The 16,929-nt window shown below is 45.2% G+C and overlaps 2 pseudogenes; both read left to right on the top strand.

The window, feature by feature from the left end:
- The first annotated feature begins 561 nt into the window (after positions 1-561).
- On the top strand, positions 562-9,825 carry LOC112078970 (TBC1 domain family member 9-like; annotated as a pseudogene).
- A 102-nt stretch (positions 9,826-9,927) lies between these two features.
- LOC112078969 (dicarboxylate carrier UCP2-like) lies at positions 9,928-16,881 on the top strand (annotated as a pseudogene).
- The last annotated feature ends 48 nt before the right edge of the window (positions 16,882-16,929 follow it).

The following is a 16,929-nucleotide window of genomic DNA, read 5'->3' as shown; positions in this document are numbered from 1 at the left end:
AGCTTGGCCTTGGCAACGCATTCCATTCCCATCTCCTGCCTGAGCAGCAGTATCTTACTGTATCTAACATGTAACTGGGCTGCGTGCTTCACGTCCACTGCTACAGCATATTACAGTGAGAGCACACATTCTATAGTCTGCTTACTGTACGCCAAACTGAACACTGTCAGTCTGGTTTAACCAGGCTTTACAAACACAGCACCTGTCTCTTATACACATCTAGATGTGTATAAGAGACAGCTGTACGCCAAACTGAACACTGTCAGTCTGGTTTAACCAGGCTTTACAAACACAGCAGCTTATGTAGGGGTTGTGTTAGAGACGTAGGCCTACATTGTGACTACCGTAGCTGTGAAAAGCTGACCTATATAAATAAACCTGAAGAACCAGTTGGCCTACAGGGAGAGTCACTGCGYAGATCACCAAACAATGTTTTATACTTCAGCCTCTTCTTCCTGGAGGAAATGCCTTGCACCCACYCGACAGCACTAACAATTAGCGACTATCTACCTGCTCTTTCCGTCCCCTAGTGACCTACTTGTGGTACCTTCCGCAGTCGCCATGGCAGCCATACATCTGCACTTCCTGGAGGGACTGGTGTGTTTACATGTTAGCCTAGCGTCTCTGTTGGCGAAGCTCGCTAGCTGTGTTTTTATGTGGAAGAAGATGCAGCATTTGAATGKKACCTCTATACTTGTCCCTCTACTCCCACTCACTGTCACAGTGGGAACAGTTGATAAGCCTGAGTTTGACTGCGCTAGAAGAGTGAGTTTGAGGGTGTTCTGATTCAACAGACTTTTACCCAGGACCCCCCCCCCCTCTTAATGGTTTAGCCTGTGGTTGTTGCTGCTTCCACAGCTGGGAGTACGGGAGGGGAGGGCTATAAAGGCACTAAGGTTTCAGTGTAGAAGGGATTCTGCCTAAAGTGAGAGTGGAAGGCTTACAACTGCATGTCTACTGGCTGCTTGCCACATCCGTCCGTTAGTAGAGATGCAATGGCATGTCTGAGCTCTGGTTTCATCACTCTAACCATTTCTGAAACTGATTACATTGAATATGCAATGCCATTGCAATGCTAGCCTAACTTAGCCAGATGTAAAATAAACGCCTGAAACTAGATCCATATATGGTCTTGAAGAGAATCAAAACATAACTTTGGGGGAGGTTCTCTTCTGCACTGTTCAACCAATCCAGTAAATGAGGAGTTCAGATGGAGCGTTGCCTTGTTAACGTCCAAATGCGGAAGTCGCATCACAGCTCTCTTTCCATTTCCCCCTGAAAACTGGAACATCCGTTTGTTAGTAATTCTCCTAAGGCTGTTGGTTGAAAGGTGGGCCTGACATTAACTTTGTTTCACCAGACCAATTTTTTTAAACAGCAATTGGCTGATGTTCTGTTCCAATGGCCTCGTTAACGCTATACTAACTGTGGTCACATATCTCCCCCCACCCCCCCCCCCCAGGGCGATCAATGAGATGGCGACCCACCCTGGCTACTATGAGGACCTGGTAGAGAAGTCTATGGGGAAGTACAACCTGGCCACGGAGGAGATCGAGAGAGACCTGCACCGCTCCCTCCCTGAACACCCAGCCTTCCAGAACGAGAGGGGATCGCTGCCCTACGAAGGGTCCTTACTGCCTATGCCTTCAGAAACCCCAACATAGGCTACCCAGTACACACATGGTATATAGTATACACACATGGTAATTAGTGTACGCACACAGACGCACCATCCTTCGCTCAAGATCCACTGCCAATTAGACGTCCGTCCAGGTAAGCAGGACGTCACGAGATTACTTCAAAACTTGCCTCTAGGGCAATGTTGGCGCTATTACCTTTAAGTCCTGTGGACAGGGATGGCGGATGGGCGTAAACTACGAGCTCTGGCTCTGAAAGTCGCTGTTTCAATCCCAGTGCTAAGCACTATTTTTGTCTATCCCAAACCGTAACCCTTAACTTAACCATTCGGAATGAATGCCTAATCTTCAAAATGTTATGTTTGTGGACAAACATCTGATTCTGCAGTGAGACCGTGAGAGCTTGTTACACACACACACTTATTTTACAACACAACATTCACACTGCGCTTCAGTTATAAAAGGTTAAGTCACATATAGTTTGCCACTTCTATAGCTGTCCTGACTCCCCCGCGGGTCCCTAATCTTTGTCCCCTGCGGGTCGAAGCCATGCGGTTCCCTCTTGACTGCCGGTCCATCTGTTGGCAGCTTGAAACTCTGAAGACGTTTAACTCAGGCTGAAAAGACCTACTGTCACATAGCTGTTTATTTTGACTCTTCTTTTGCTCTTTGAAGGGCTTTAAGATTCTGTAAAGAAAAAACGCTATAGAAGTTGAATGTATTATTCTGAATAATCTTGGTGGTTCTTCCTAGGCCATGAACATTGTGACGTCGGTGCTGCTGCTGTATGCTAAAGAGGAGGAGGCCTTCTGGCTGCTGGTGGCTCTGTGTGAGCAGATGCTGCCTGACTACTACAACACCAGGGTCGTAGGTCAGTTGGAAGCTTCTGGAATGAGGCGTGTAGTAGGGCAATGGGTGGCTTTGTGGTCGACTGGTGTGTTGCCTCTGTGTTTTTAACTTGGTCTCAGTGTCTCTATTTTATGTTTGTGTTCAGATCTGTGTATGTGTCCCTCAGTCTTTGTGCATATCTGTTGGCATCGTTCTCCCTCTTACTGTATCAGTGTCCGCATAGGCCTCTTTTTTTTCTGTCTTGCTACCTCCCACTTCCTCTTCTCCAGGAGCTCTGGTAGACCAGTGTGTTTTTGAGGAGCTGGCCAGGAGTACGTCCCTGAACTCTACGACTGCATGCAGGACCTGGGAGTCATCTCTACCATTTCCCTCTCCTGGTTCCTCACCCTGTTCCTCAGTGTCATGCCCTTCGAGAGTGCTGTGGTGTGGTCGACTGCTTCTTCTACGAGGGCATCAAAGTCATCTTCCAGCTGGCGCTCAGCGTGCTGCACGCCAACATCCACCAGCTGCTGGGGCCAAGGACGATGGAGAGGCCATGACCGTGCTGGGAAAGTGAGGACGGGTGGGGGAAGACCGACAAGGGCCAAAGATACTAAAACAGAGCTTTTCAATTTCGGGTCCTGGAGGGCAAAACACTTCTTGATTTTTTCTACCTGGTAGTTAATTGTATTCACCTTGTGCACCAGGTCTGACGAAACCAGAAGGGTTTTAGCACTGCAGTACCAGAATTGAACAGCCATGGACTAAAGGGACATGACTGGTAGGCAAACTCATGACTGGAACACTGAACCTAACCTAACCTGAACCTAAACTAAAACACTAACCTTTGCCCTGACCTTAATCCTAACCATAACCAATAGGTCATTCAACATGGGTTTGCTGGTCAGTCATGCTACTTTAGTTTTTCACTCAAAGAGCAGACCCCATGAGTCAGGTCAAAGGTCAAATTGTGTTGGCGAAGTGACACGAGAGATCATCTTGTTTTGAAACACTGCAATAAGAACACTTCTTAATTCAATTAAGCTTGATATTGATAAGCTGTCAGTATAAAGATTTGGTTGTGTGACACATTGTGTGTTAGGTACCTGGACAGCGTGACCAATAAGGACAGCACCCTGCCTCCCATCCCCCACCTGCACTCCCTGCTGACAGACGATGGGATCCCCACCCAGAGGTGGACATTTCAAGCTGGTCCGCAGCTCCTACGAGGTGAGTCTTCGCACCATGACCAGGGCACTGCCCATCCACCCGTCATTCAATCATTCCTTCAATCTGTCAGAGATGGGTCAATTCCATTTCAATTCAGTCAATTAAGTTGAAATGGAATTCAGCCCAAACCCTGCTTCCTAGACCCATATGTATTCACTGGTAGAACTGTCACTCTGTTTTGACCTTTACTCTGGTGGTGATTATGCAGTCTCAGTGAATATCCCAGCCGTAGGATAGCAGCAGTGTTGACCTCTCTCTCTCGGTCCCGTGTTGCTGTTTGAGAAGTTTGCTCCATCCGGCAGACGTGATCGAGCAGATCGCTTCAAACAGAGGCTAAGGGTCATTCAGACCATCGAGGACACCACCAAACGCCAACGTGGTAACGACCCCTGCTATTACACACACTTATGTACACCAGATGTTGGTGTGGAGGATTTCAAGTCATTTTAAGCCATTGTTTCTGCACTCAGGGATGTTCTTTAGAGGTTTAGGAGTGTGTGTTACTGATTGTATTCAATGCTGGTTAGTTCTGATCTCCTCACACAGCTCCTAAATCCACTGTTTCTCTTCAGAGTCAGAACCATTGTCACGGAGACTGCTTCAGCATCGACGAACTGGAGGAGCTCTACGTTCTGTTCAAGGTGAGTGACAGCATGCTGTAGCCAATAGAACTTAAAGGAACTGACCTCTAACCAATAGGAACTTAAAGAACTCATCTCTTCCTGTATTGCTTTCCTCAGCCTCCCTTTCTCTGAAGGCGTCTCAGTTCTCCTAGCTCTCACATAGTGCCCTGCTGCCACGGCAACGCTGAATTATGGCTATAATTGGAGCCGGACTTAATATCCATAGAGACAAGACCTAAAACCCTGGCAACAGCATTTTACTCTTCATCCATTAACACAACGGACGCTCACTGCTCAGTCCTGTAGAGGACATGGAGAAAGACGGATGAGACTTCAGCACAGTTCTATGGTCAGGGGTGCTGGTATAAGATGTGAGAAGTAGAGAACTTTTAATACCCAATGTTGTGCAATGTTCACATTGTTCTCTGTTGATATCAAGTACTTATCCATTAGAAACATTGTGCAAAGCAATTCAGCGTATCTATATGCATTCCTCACCGTGGGCGACCACATTTTCCCACATTTAGCATAGGTATCACCATTGTCTCTTCCACCTCGCTTCTTTATACTTCAACATTTTCTAGAAAACTGCTATATAGATGTAATATTTCTTTCATTCACATTAAAACCCTGTTGAATCTATTTCTATAATTGAATCTATCAAATCTATTTCTACCATCTTCATTCTCCAGGCGGAACACCTGACCAGCTGCTATTGGGCGGAACGGTGGCAGCAACCCCACGGACGCCACGACCCCAGCCTGCCCTACCTGAGCAGTACCGCATCGACCTGGAGCAGTTCAGCGGGCTGTTCTCCCTGCTCTTCCCCTGGGCCCCTGTCAACGGGCCCACGCAGACCCCCTGGCCCTGCGCTTCTTCAGGCTCCTGGACCATAACGGAGACTCTCTGATTAATTTCCGGAGTTTATTAGTGGACTGAGTGATGTATGGTGGAGGTGGGTGAGGGGGTGTATCAATAGAAGTTGAAATTATTGTAGCAACTGGTCAAAATGATATTAAGTCTATATAGACATAATGAAATGTTATGACAAATTATCGCATCTATGGTGTATTTCAGGTGTTTTATGCCACGGGATCTGACTGAGAAACTGAAGCTCCTGTACAAGATGCATGTGATTCCTGGTAAGTATGTGTGTGTGTACTGTTACAGAGAGGAAAGAAGTCCCAGGAGAATCTATACTCCTATATGCTGTCATAACTGAGTGAGGGGAGCTGTTTTAAGGATAGGGGATTGGATTTATTTACTGTAAAGGAGGAAAGATGAATTATTTTGTTCTCTCCCTCGCTTGGTTGAGCATATGGAGCACCAACCGCAGCTTCCCTTCTCAAGACTCACCAGCATATTTTAACTCGGCTGGAAATCTACCTCTCAATCAGAAGAGCTTTCATGGCTCTCTGGCTCAGCTCCCGTTAATTCCCTGTATAACAGCAAAGCCTGAAGCAGCTATTGTTTTGTTCTCGGAATGATGGTTAGCTTTTTCCTTTGCCAGCCACAAGGAAACCTGGAAATATGGTCTCTGGCAGAATGATATATGTTGAGAACTAACAGATGTTTAGCAAGAAAGATACAGAAATGACTGATAAAGGCATGATTTCAGACTTATGATCAAACATTGGATGTGTGAGCCTCGATGGAAAGATAATGATAAAGATATCAATTTATATTGCACTTTTTCAACTGCAGTGTTTGAGGCATTATGATAACGCCCCTTACAGCACTTTGAGCATCTGGAAAGCGCTATTATAATGCTATCAAATTATAATAAAAATGATAAGGCCCAAAATGTTGTATCTTCCTGTCCCCTCCCAGAGGTGACCCATGAGCAGGAGGAGCCAGACCTGCCTTCGAGGCCACCCAGTACTTCTTTGAGGACATCACCCCGGAAATTCCAATGGTAGGCCATGTCCTCATCAACACGCCAGAGGTTACACAATGTTTGCACCCCAAATTGCACCCTTTCCCTATATAGTCCACTAATGTTGACCAGAGCCTTATGGCCCAAAATCACAGTCACACTCCACTCATGGCGCTCACCTTTTTTTTTTTTTCTTCAGATAACTTTCTTAATGTGTCCTTTGACCTTTGCACTCTTGACCTTCCCTTCCTCCAGGCCTTGACCCCAAGTGCAAGAGCGAGAAAAATGATGGCTTTGTCAGGGTCACGTTCAAGACTGAGAAAGGTACGCACTGCTATAAAACAGTTATGAGACATAGATATCTATCGCTAGTTTGTAAATGCTCCAATCTAAATGATAGTACCTTAAGCCACAAGTCTACTGTTCATGTTCCTTTTTTTTGTTGCAAAGGCCTTATTTACTGTACCTCAAGAACACTCATCTCACTGTAAGGAAGTTAGCTGTAGCTAACAGGTTGGGTTCAATTCCATTTAAACTCAGTCAATACAGGAAGTAAACAAAAATCCAATATCAATTCCAATTTCCTAATTTCCTCCTATGAGAAAAAAAATCTTCCTGAATTGACTACACTGAAATGGAATTGAATCCAAACCTGGTGCTACTACTCACAGAGAGGGCAAGGAGGGGTGGGCTCTCAGCTGATCATTCAGGTACAGTCCCTGTTGGTGTCTCAACAGGCCCAGACACTTGCACCCACGTTGGTCTTTAGGGCTGGGGCAGTGGTATGGCCTCTGCTGGTGCAGTCTCCTTCCACCTTCATCTTGCCCCTACCTCTTTCTCCCTCCTCACATCTTCATCCTTTCTCTCCCTCCTCCTCTCTTTCAGCTCACCTCTTTCAGCTCACCTCCTCCCTCTCCCTCATCTCACCTCTCGCTCTCTCTCTCATCTCCCTCCTATTTGAAATTATTTCAAACCATATTTGACTCCACACACACGTGTGTGCACACATCCCAAAACTCTGGGATGAAAAGGGGAAGCACAGTTACTTTTCTATATATCATGTTTTCTTGGGGCAAAAATGTGCTACGGTTGCTGATTAGGGACGATATACTTACTGATTTTCCAGACAATAACATTCCCATTAAAGCAATAGATTCCTAATAGAAATTGAACAGTTTCAAAGTGCAACTGGAAGTGTCGCATGTTAAATGGTCCCCAAGCTAGGCCTGCATGCCACTTCAGTTTATTGAGGGCATTATTTGTGCATGTTCTCTAATTCATTTAACACTGTCTCCTGACAACAACACATACATTAGTTGTTGTCATGGCCTCCTATAAATAGTCAAAGCGTGCCAGGCTGCTAGCTTAACTCTTAACGGCCACCTCTGTTTCTACAGTGAAGAAACTGCACACCCCTGACTACCGCCACTACCTGAGGCTGTGGAACCAGGGCACCAAGAACAAGCTGGACAACATGAAGGATCTGCCCAAACTCAACCAGGTAAAAGCATTAATAACCACTCCACCTCCTCAGGGGTAGTCAGTGGAGTCCACTTGATCAATGTGGCTGTGTATGAAGTTGTGTGTCGTCCAATGAATCTACCTCATCTTCCTTCCCAGTCTAACCTGTATGTCTTCCCCTCTCTCTCCTTCAGAGCCAGTTCATAGAGCTGTGCAAGACACTGTACAACATGTTCAGCGAGGACGCCCAGGAGCAGGAGCTGTACCACGCCACGGCCACCGTCACCAGCCTGCTGCTGGAGATGGGCGAGGTGGGCAAGCTCTTCTGCCATTCCAAGGACCAGGAGGAGCAGGACCAGGACGATCCAGAGGAGGCCAAAACCAGTGGCCAGCCCAAGATGGAGGGACCAAGCCTGGGGTGTCTTCCAGCAAAGGGGCCAGGGAGAGGGGGAGGAGAGCCAGGCAGGCCGTGTGGCCCTGCGAAGAGGGACGGCAAGGGTGAGCAGCTGTCTGCCATGGAGGACATTAAGCTGGAGGACTCGTCCCCGAAGGACACAGGGACATCGTCCTCCATGCTCATCCAGATGACGAGACCAAAGACGACACGTCCATTTCGTCCTACTCTGTGCTCAGCGGCGGCTCCCATGAGCTCGACGACAAGCTTCACTGCGAGGACATTAATGACGACACGGTCCTGTGCGCAGCGAGAACAGGCCCCATGGTGGAGGGGAGGAACGGGCCTCACGGTGAAGGTGGGCCCCATGGCAGAGATGGGGGCTGCCTCACAGCACCAGCATAGATAAAGACTGGGCCATCACCTTTGAGCAGTTCCTGGCATCGGTGCTCACTAGCAGCCCCTGGTGCTTTACTTTGAGAAGCCAGTGGAGTGGCCGCACGTATCACCAATGCCAAGAATGTGAGGAAAGTGGGGTGCTCCCTACTGTTCCCTAGCGACTATGAGATTTCCCTGTCTTGTAACTAATGCCTCAATGGAAAAGAGAGAATTTAGAGACTGACTCTTGCTCTGTAGGTTGACTGCTTCGGAAAACAGGGAAACATGTCATGTAAATGTACGTGAGAACCCAGTCTTCTCCTCTTTGTTGGGTGACAAGAAGACAGTCTGCTAGAACTGAAGTCTAACATGTGTGGCAATACTGAAAGAGTTAAAAAAAGAAAAAAAGAAAAAAAACTGCTCTTAGCAATGTATTTTACCAGATGTCAACAACCTGTTTTATCTTTAGGGTTAGAAGATTCTGTTCAGCAGAGGGACCAGGGAAGGACAAAAAGGGCTTTATTGACCGTTTTGACCTTTGACCTCAAAAGGAATTCAGGCAGAGATGTGGTGTGTACTGTACATGTATTAGCTGAGCTTGCTGTACTTTATATGAAGTCATGTATACATGTTACTAATAATCGCTAAACCAGTTAGACTACTACGTATCATGATGTMTAAGTCTTACAGACCACCAGCCCKGTCCAGGAGTGGCCTGTCACAGTCRCCGAGGAAAACACTGCTCAGTCGTTGTAGAGTTCTGTTAGTCCATTAGCCTASCGGCTAATGAGTTAGAGGCTAACAGCAATCTGTGGTGCAGTGTTACTCGCTGCTAATCTATTAGCCGCTAATTTACACTAGAAACAATGGGTAAGACAGGTAGCATCTGTTAGCTACAATGAAGAAGTGACTGTACTTCTAGAGTTGGAAAGATTAGTTGCAGCCTCTTCAGGATAACCCACACTTGCACTGGAATGAAATATGAATGGTGGTGAAAGCTTTATCTGACTAGATGTACTTCTGTAAATTCACTAAGGAAAGCACTGTTTAGATTTAATTTGTGTGGTAGCTTAGCCTGCATACTGAACTGTAGAGCACACGCACTTTGTTTTATCAGGAACAAATTACATTTACAACATCTTCCCTTTTTAATTCCATAAGCATGTTGTCTGCCTTTTTTCTGTGCCACTCCTGCACTCATCGTCAGCACACTCCAAAAGCTTCTTTTTTTTTTAGCAATGTTTAGAACTTTTTGCTCTGTATATTTTTACGCTGTTTTTATATTTTTTTTGTTCCAATGTGAAGGATTTTGTCATGTACAAAGGTCATGATTTTAAGTGTACCACTTCAACTAATTAAAAAGTGTAGAATGAACGGTCCTACGCAACATATTAAAAATGTCTCATGTCTCTTTATGGTATTCATCAATTAGGGTTGCCTGGGATAAATATTGATAAGCTCAGTTTCGACATTGAGAGGGGAAGACATATCTATACAGAGATGGAGACAGAGCACCCTCTAGTGGAGAAGAGGATGTTCCAGAATCAGACCCAATATCCTGTAATGCCTCCAAAGATGAAAGATGCTTCACTCAGGCTGTTTACCATTGAAAGAATGGTCAGTTCTGTCTACTTAAGGGGGTGGCTCTCCCATAGACACAATGCGATAGCATTTGGGTCTGGTCTACTCAGCTCATTGACCCAATGAAACAAAAATAAGGGAGTAGAATATCTCTTCCATCTCTGATGCCACCACTGCAAATACCTTTCTCTTTTCAACCTTTCAGTAAAAGGAAGCGATGGGTTAATGGCTAACATCTTTGCAGTTCTCTAGCTTTGACAATGGTGCGCAGTGTCAGCGTGAGACATGCTGAATAGAGACTTTGTCACACAAAGGTGGTTTGTGAAATCTCTCGCTTTCTTCTTATTGCTGTGCTGCTCTGCAGACGCTTGGGGGTGTGGTTCGGGTTGACCAATAAGAGCTTGCCATTGTAATGCATATGGGCACATTCTCTAGCAATGATTAATCCATTAACGTAGTAATGGATTGGGTTGAAGTGTTTAACTGACGTCTAGTTGTAACTGGCTGCTAATACGTCATTCTCTGTCCTCCTTTTACTGCAGTTATGTAATATTGTTCATCCCAGGACCTGAGCAAACGCATCATGTCCCTAAATATATGGATTCAAAGGTCATTAGAATGTAGAACAGGGTTTCCCAAACTCGGTCCTGGGGCCCCCCTGGGTACACGTGTTTCTCTCTGCACTACACACTTGATTCAGGACCGACTTTGGGAAACTGATGTAGAACACTGGATTTTAAATAATGTTCTGTGTTAGGATAGAATTTGATCTATTAAATCATAAACATCTAATTAATCATAATGTATGATGCTGAATTATAGCGGGGGGGTTTTACCATTCATCCCAGAGCCTATACGGTAGGTGCATAGTCTTATGTATGGTAGCAAACAATGTCCTCAATTCCCTCTTGCTTTCAGGATTGTTTTCTGTTTATACTCCACCGGTTTTCCTCTTTTTCCACAGGGGTAATACGTTAACCAATAATGTTCTGTTATCAAGTCTTCATTCCTGTGTGTTTACCATGAATCTGGGTGGTCAGCCTAACCGCGCTTCTTAACACCCGGAAGCTAGCCGCACCAATGTGCCTGAGGAAACTGTTCAACTGACGACCGGGGTCAGCATGGGGCGCTCAGCCCGCCACAAGTAGTCGCTAGAGCGCGATGAGCCAAAATGTCAGTGTATGTGCTTTATCAGTTGATTAGCTCTTGGGAACCATGATGCAAAGCACTAGCCAGCTACTAATTGCCCAAAAAGATAGTTTTATACCGTATTCAAACTAATGCTAGCTAGCAGCCCCCCCCCCAAACCCGGATGATGCTGGCCCAAATTTGTGCCGCCCTATGGGACTCCGATCAATGGCCGGTGTGATACAGCACGGAATCGAACCCGGGTCTGTAGTGACACCTCTAGCACTGCGATGCAGTTGCCTTAGATCGCTGCGCCACTCGGGAGGCCCAGGGCAATTTTTTCTAAGTCTTTTACATAAGAAGGTGGCGTTTCTAGGTAGCTGAGCTGAAGAGGGAGAGCTGGAAAAACACCCTGCTGTAAGGCAATACTCTTATCAGTCCCTTTGACCTTAGTCCCTAGTTCACGTCACAACCCTCCCACTTCTGTCACCTCTGCATATTGACCGAGAGGCAAACCTCTCACCCACTTCAGCATTACGATTTGAACGGCTCTGGGACATCAGTCCATTCCAACATGTGCTCAAACATTTTGTCCCCCTAAAAAATAAAATTGTTCATAGTGGTTGGTTAAACCAGACTGAACACTACAGCCTGGTATGTTTAAACCTCTTTATCAATAGGCAGCCAAATCGAAATTAAAAGCCAACTATCTCACCTGGTCTGTCACAATTTCATCAGGAACACCAGTTACCTTTTGACAGACTGTCATGAATCTGGCTGTTAGCCAATTAAAACTCTCCCCCCTTAAGCCCTGTCCTTCACACCCTAACTCCTAGTGCTGAGAGCTTAGACAAGGCTCTCGAAGCTGGTACGATGGGTCCCCTGCACGTTACTGATGTATTGGTAGACATGTTGTAGATAAGCAACATATTGGGTAATGAAGTGAATGATTACATTCAGTAAACCCATCTTGTGTTACTGATACTTCTGCTATTCATATAGGTCTGCGGTAGCTGTGGGGTGAACAGAGTAAAAGAGCCCCAGTGGTTCCAAATACTCTGTGGTAGATAGCTATGTAAACTCAGCAAAAAAAGAAACGTCAATTTCAGGACCCTGTCTTTCAAAGATAATTCGTAAAAATCCAAATAACACTGTTTTCCATGCTTGTTCAATGAACCATAAACAATGAATGAACATGCACCTGTGGAACGGTCGTTAGACACTAACAGCTTACAGACGTAGGCAATTAAGGTCACAGTTATGAAAACGTAGGACACTAAAGAGGCCTTTCTACTGACTCTGAAAACACCAAAATAAAGATGCCAGGGTCCCTGCTCATCTGCGTGAACGTGCCTTAGGCATGCTGCAAGGGGCATGAGGACTGCAGATGTGGCCAGGGCAATAAATTGCAATGTCCGTACTGTGAGACGTCTAAGACAGCACTACAGGACGGACAGACTGATCGTCCTCGCAGTGGCGGAGCACGTGTAACAACACCTGCAAAGATCGGTACATCCGAACATCACACCTGCGGGACATGTACAGGATGGCAACAACAACAACTGCCCCGAGTTCTGCCATGGCCAGCAAAGAGCCCAGATCTCAATCCCATTGAGCACGTCTGGGACCTGTTGGATCGGAGGGGGAGGCTAGGGCCATTCCGCGCAGAAATGTCCAGGAACTTACAGGTGCCTTGGTGGAAGAGTGGGGGTAACATCTCACAGCAAGAACTGGCAAATCTGGTGCAGTCCATGAGGAGGAGATGCACTGCAGTACTTAATGCAGCTGGTGGCCACACCAGATACTGACTGTTACTTTTGATTTTGACCCCCTTTTGTTCAGGGACACATTATTCCATTTATGTTAGTTACATGTCTGTGAACTTGTTCAGTTTATGTCTCAGTTGTTGAATCTTGTTATGTTCATACAAATATTTACACATGTTAAGTTTGCTGAAAATAAATGCAGTTGACAGTGAGAGGACGTTTCTTTTTTTGCTGAGTTTATGACAAAAGGTACCAAAAGGTACCATTACACAATGAGTGGTGAATGTTGCCATATTGCACTGGATTAATGAAATATTCCCATTAAATGTTGCATTGTAGTTACAACGTAATGTACTGGAAATGTGTTGTTTTTCACAAATGTTAGAAGCTGTGTGCTGCTGTAGGGTTGATTTGGACGTTGACTTTCTTGACAGTGAGTGGACTTTGGTTTGGCCCGTGCTCCTGTACACAGTAACGCCTCTCTCTGTGGCAAGTCAGTAAAAAATCGAAAAAATAGAGGATGCACAACTCCTTGTTTCAGGGTTAGGGCTGGCTCCCTGGGACTGTAGTTTGGGCTCTCAGTTCCTGCAGTAAACCAGATTAATAACAATGTAAGTACTCTCAGATATTACCTGTTAGATTTCGCTACACTCGGAATAACATCTGCTAACCATGTGTATGTGACCAAAACTATTTGATTTGATTTGACCAACATGGTTGAAGTTTTTGTTGTTGTTGATTAGACCTAATATAGGTTTTGTAAATCTTGGTATTTTTTGAGATGTGTGCACCATTTAATTTTAAACCTGGATTAGTTCATCTAAGTTTCATCTTTAAACTATGATTAGTTACACGTGTCATAATGGATTCACCATAGCAATATGTTCTCATTCTATTTCTATGGAAACAAATTTGCACTGGTCATTGCTAGCTTGCTAGCTAGCTAGCTAGCAAATTAAGTTTGAAATACAGGCTTAAAACTATACTTTTGGTCAAATTAGTTAGCTGGCTAGTGACTTTTGCAATCATGTTATCCACAAGAGCATTAATCACACTGATAATAAAGCACATACACGACATTTTATCAATTTAAACCTCCTGCAGGAGCAGTTTAGAATAATCCCTTATCTACAGTTTAAATTATTTTAAAACAATGGAGAAGAAGATTTAAACTAAGAACAAAATTAAACTTAGTTTAGAGAAGGTTAAATGAACTAAGATTAATTTAAAACTAGGTTTAAAATGTGGTGCAACAAGATTAATACTTAAACCTTGATTAACCAGTTAATAAACCTTGATTAAACCCAGTTAATGACCTTGATAACCCAGTTTAAACCTTGATTAAACCCAGTTTGAGTAATCCATGTTGGTGCAACCCACCCCTATATATAACTGATGTTTATTTGATCTGGTTGATTGTATAGATTATTATAATCAATGCTGTTCAGTTGTTATTATGATGTAATGTGTTTTCAATATCACAAAATCCCTCCTGCCACAACAATAGTCTACACACTGCACAGGCTATTGTACTTTTGAAACCGAATCAACAAATTGACCGGCATATTTACCCAACAATTTCCTAAGTATGCACAGCATTTTCCTAAATTCCAGGATGGTAAGAGAGAATAGATGCGGCAGGGTTGACATCCTTCCCTCTTCCTCCTTCACTGTCTGCAGTACCAGGGACCATGGTGGAATGAAGCCCTCCGATACACCCCCTACCCTGGGGGTGAAGCTGCTGAGTGCTGGCTCACGGCCTGCATCGCTGACCTGGTCACCTTTTCCCCTGGATACAGCCAAAGTCAGACTCCAGGTAATGGTTCACTGTCCACTCCCAGCCCCTGAAGACTTAAGTCTGACCTCCTTGTAACACTGAATTTACTGGCACCTCCTGTAACACTGATTCTTGTGGGGACCTCCGTTAACACTGACACTTGTGGACACCCAGATTCAGGGAAGAAGGTGGCGTCGGAAGCTACCAAGGGCATCCGCTACAGGGGGTGTTTGGGACAATCAGTACCATGATCCGGACGGAGGGGGCCCAGGTCGCTGTATAACGGTCTGGTGGCGGCTTACAGAGACAGATGTGCTTTGCCTCCATCAGGATCGGCTTCTATGACAACGTCAAAAACTTCTACTCTGATGGAGCAGACAGTAAATTAGGATAACAGTTATTCATCGGAGAATAATCTGTGATATGTTACATATTTTGTACCAAGAGAAGAAGCATCATATAGTACCTCAATCATCATCCTTTCAGTACTTAACAACCCTCTTACCCCCTCTGCCCCTGTCCTATCCCAGCTGCAAATATTGGTATCCGTATCTTGGCCGCTGCACCACAGGGCCATGGCTGTGTCTTTCGCCCAGCCCACTGACGTGGTGAAGGTCCGCTTCCAGGCCCAGGTCAACCTGACCGGGGTGGCTCGTCGCTACACGGGCACCATGCAGGCCTACAAACACATTTTCAACCCACGAGGGCATCCGCGGGCTCTGGAAAGGTTAGTCAGTACAACCCTGGGCCCCATCGGTTGATTTGCCAGTAACACCAATCTGGCTTGTGTTGGTTGTGTTGGTTGTGTTGGTTGTGTTGCTGCTAACCTTGAGCCCCATTGATTGTGTTTGTCCGTAGTGGAACTGTTTGCATAGAAAAGTCCAAAGATTGTTGTCTATGGCAGTATGTCACTGTCATCCAATGTCAGGGACTTACAGATATTGATTGGAGCAGATGTTGCAAAGTTGATGATCCCTAGGACAGAACTAGAGTGCATCTGAAAATAAAGCTTGGCTTTGCAGGTTGTTGATTTTCTAGGGCATTTTACTAATGATAGACTAGTGGTTTAATTCTGGTATAAACTATTGGGGTTATAACCAACCGACCTGCTTCTTGTTCACTCCAGGCTGTCTACCCAACATCACTAGGAACGCCTTGGTCAACTGCCACAGAGCTTGTGACCTATGACCTCATCAAGGAGGCCTTCTTAGGCACAACCTGTTGTCAGGTGAGTGGGTGCTATTGGTGCATACAGTCACAGCGAGACAGCTGACTGGGCAGAAGTCCACATGCCCGCTCGCTCTTTTGTCCTTCATGTGTCTTGAAAGCCTGATAACAGTATACATATTGGTACATAATATTCTGTCCAGCTATGGAATAACAGGAGCTAACATTTATCTAATGGATTTTATTGCACCTTTCACAACAAAGCGGTATAAAACAGAGATATGGGTTCCTGCAGGCCTTGAGACAGAGGCCTTTATACAGTACAGTGTATCTGCATGGCACTACTTGAACATTAACTTCAGTGTCAGCATTTCTGTCATACATCTGTGTTTATCAACTAGTTCATCTAAGGTTCAATCTTTTAAACTATGATTAGTTATACGTGTCATAATGGATTCACCATAGCAATATGTTCTCATTCTATTTCTATGGAAACAAAATTAGCACTGGTCATTGCTAGCTTGCTAGCAAGTTGAGTTTGAAATACAGGCTATTGAAACGAATTGCACTTTTTGGTCGAATTAGTTAGCTGGCTAGTCGACTTTTACAAACATGGTATCCACAAAATCTAAAATCGTTAATCATACTGAAAATAGGTGCCCATTGATATCTTTGTGACAGTGTTTCAAAAGGGCTTGTGATGACCGTTTTCCCACAGATAACCTCCCGTGCCATTTTGCTCTGCGTTTGCGCCGCTTCGTTACCACCTGCATTGCCTCTCCGTGGACGTGGTGAAGACACGATACATGAACTCTCCGCCGGGCCAGTATAAGAGTGCCATCAACGTTGCCTGGACCATGGCCACCAAAGAGGGACCCACGGCCTTCTACAAGGGTGAGCTCACAGACAGTCACACACACTGTACAAACAGACCGGGGTCCTTCAGTCTGTTGATAGAACAAGGCAGTTGGATGTTGAATGGAATCAAACATATTTAAAACCCTGTTGACTACGTTCCATTATTTAACATTCTAGCCGTTACAATGAGCCCGTCCTCCTATAGCTCCTCCCAGCAGCCACCTC

Source organism: Salvelinus sp. IW2-2015, unplaced genomic scaffold, assembly GCF_002910315.2.
Source record: "Salvelinus sp. IW2-2015 unplaced genomic scaffold, ASM291031v2 Un_scaffold6601, whole genome shotgun sequence".
NCBI classification, from domain to species: domain Eukaryota; kingdom Metazoa; phylum Chordata; class Actinopteri; order Salmoniformes; family Salmonidae; genus Salvelinus; species Salvelinus sp. IW2-2015.
The sequence above is the reverse complement of the archived record's forward strand: the minus strand, read 5'-3'. Positions and strand labels throughout refer to the sequence as shown.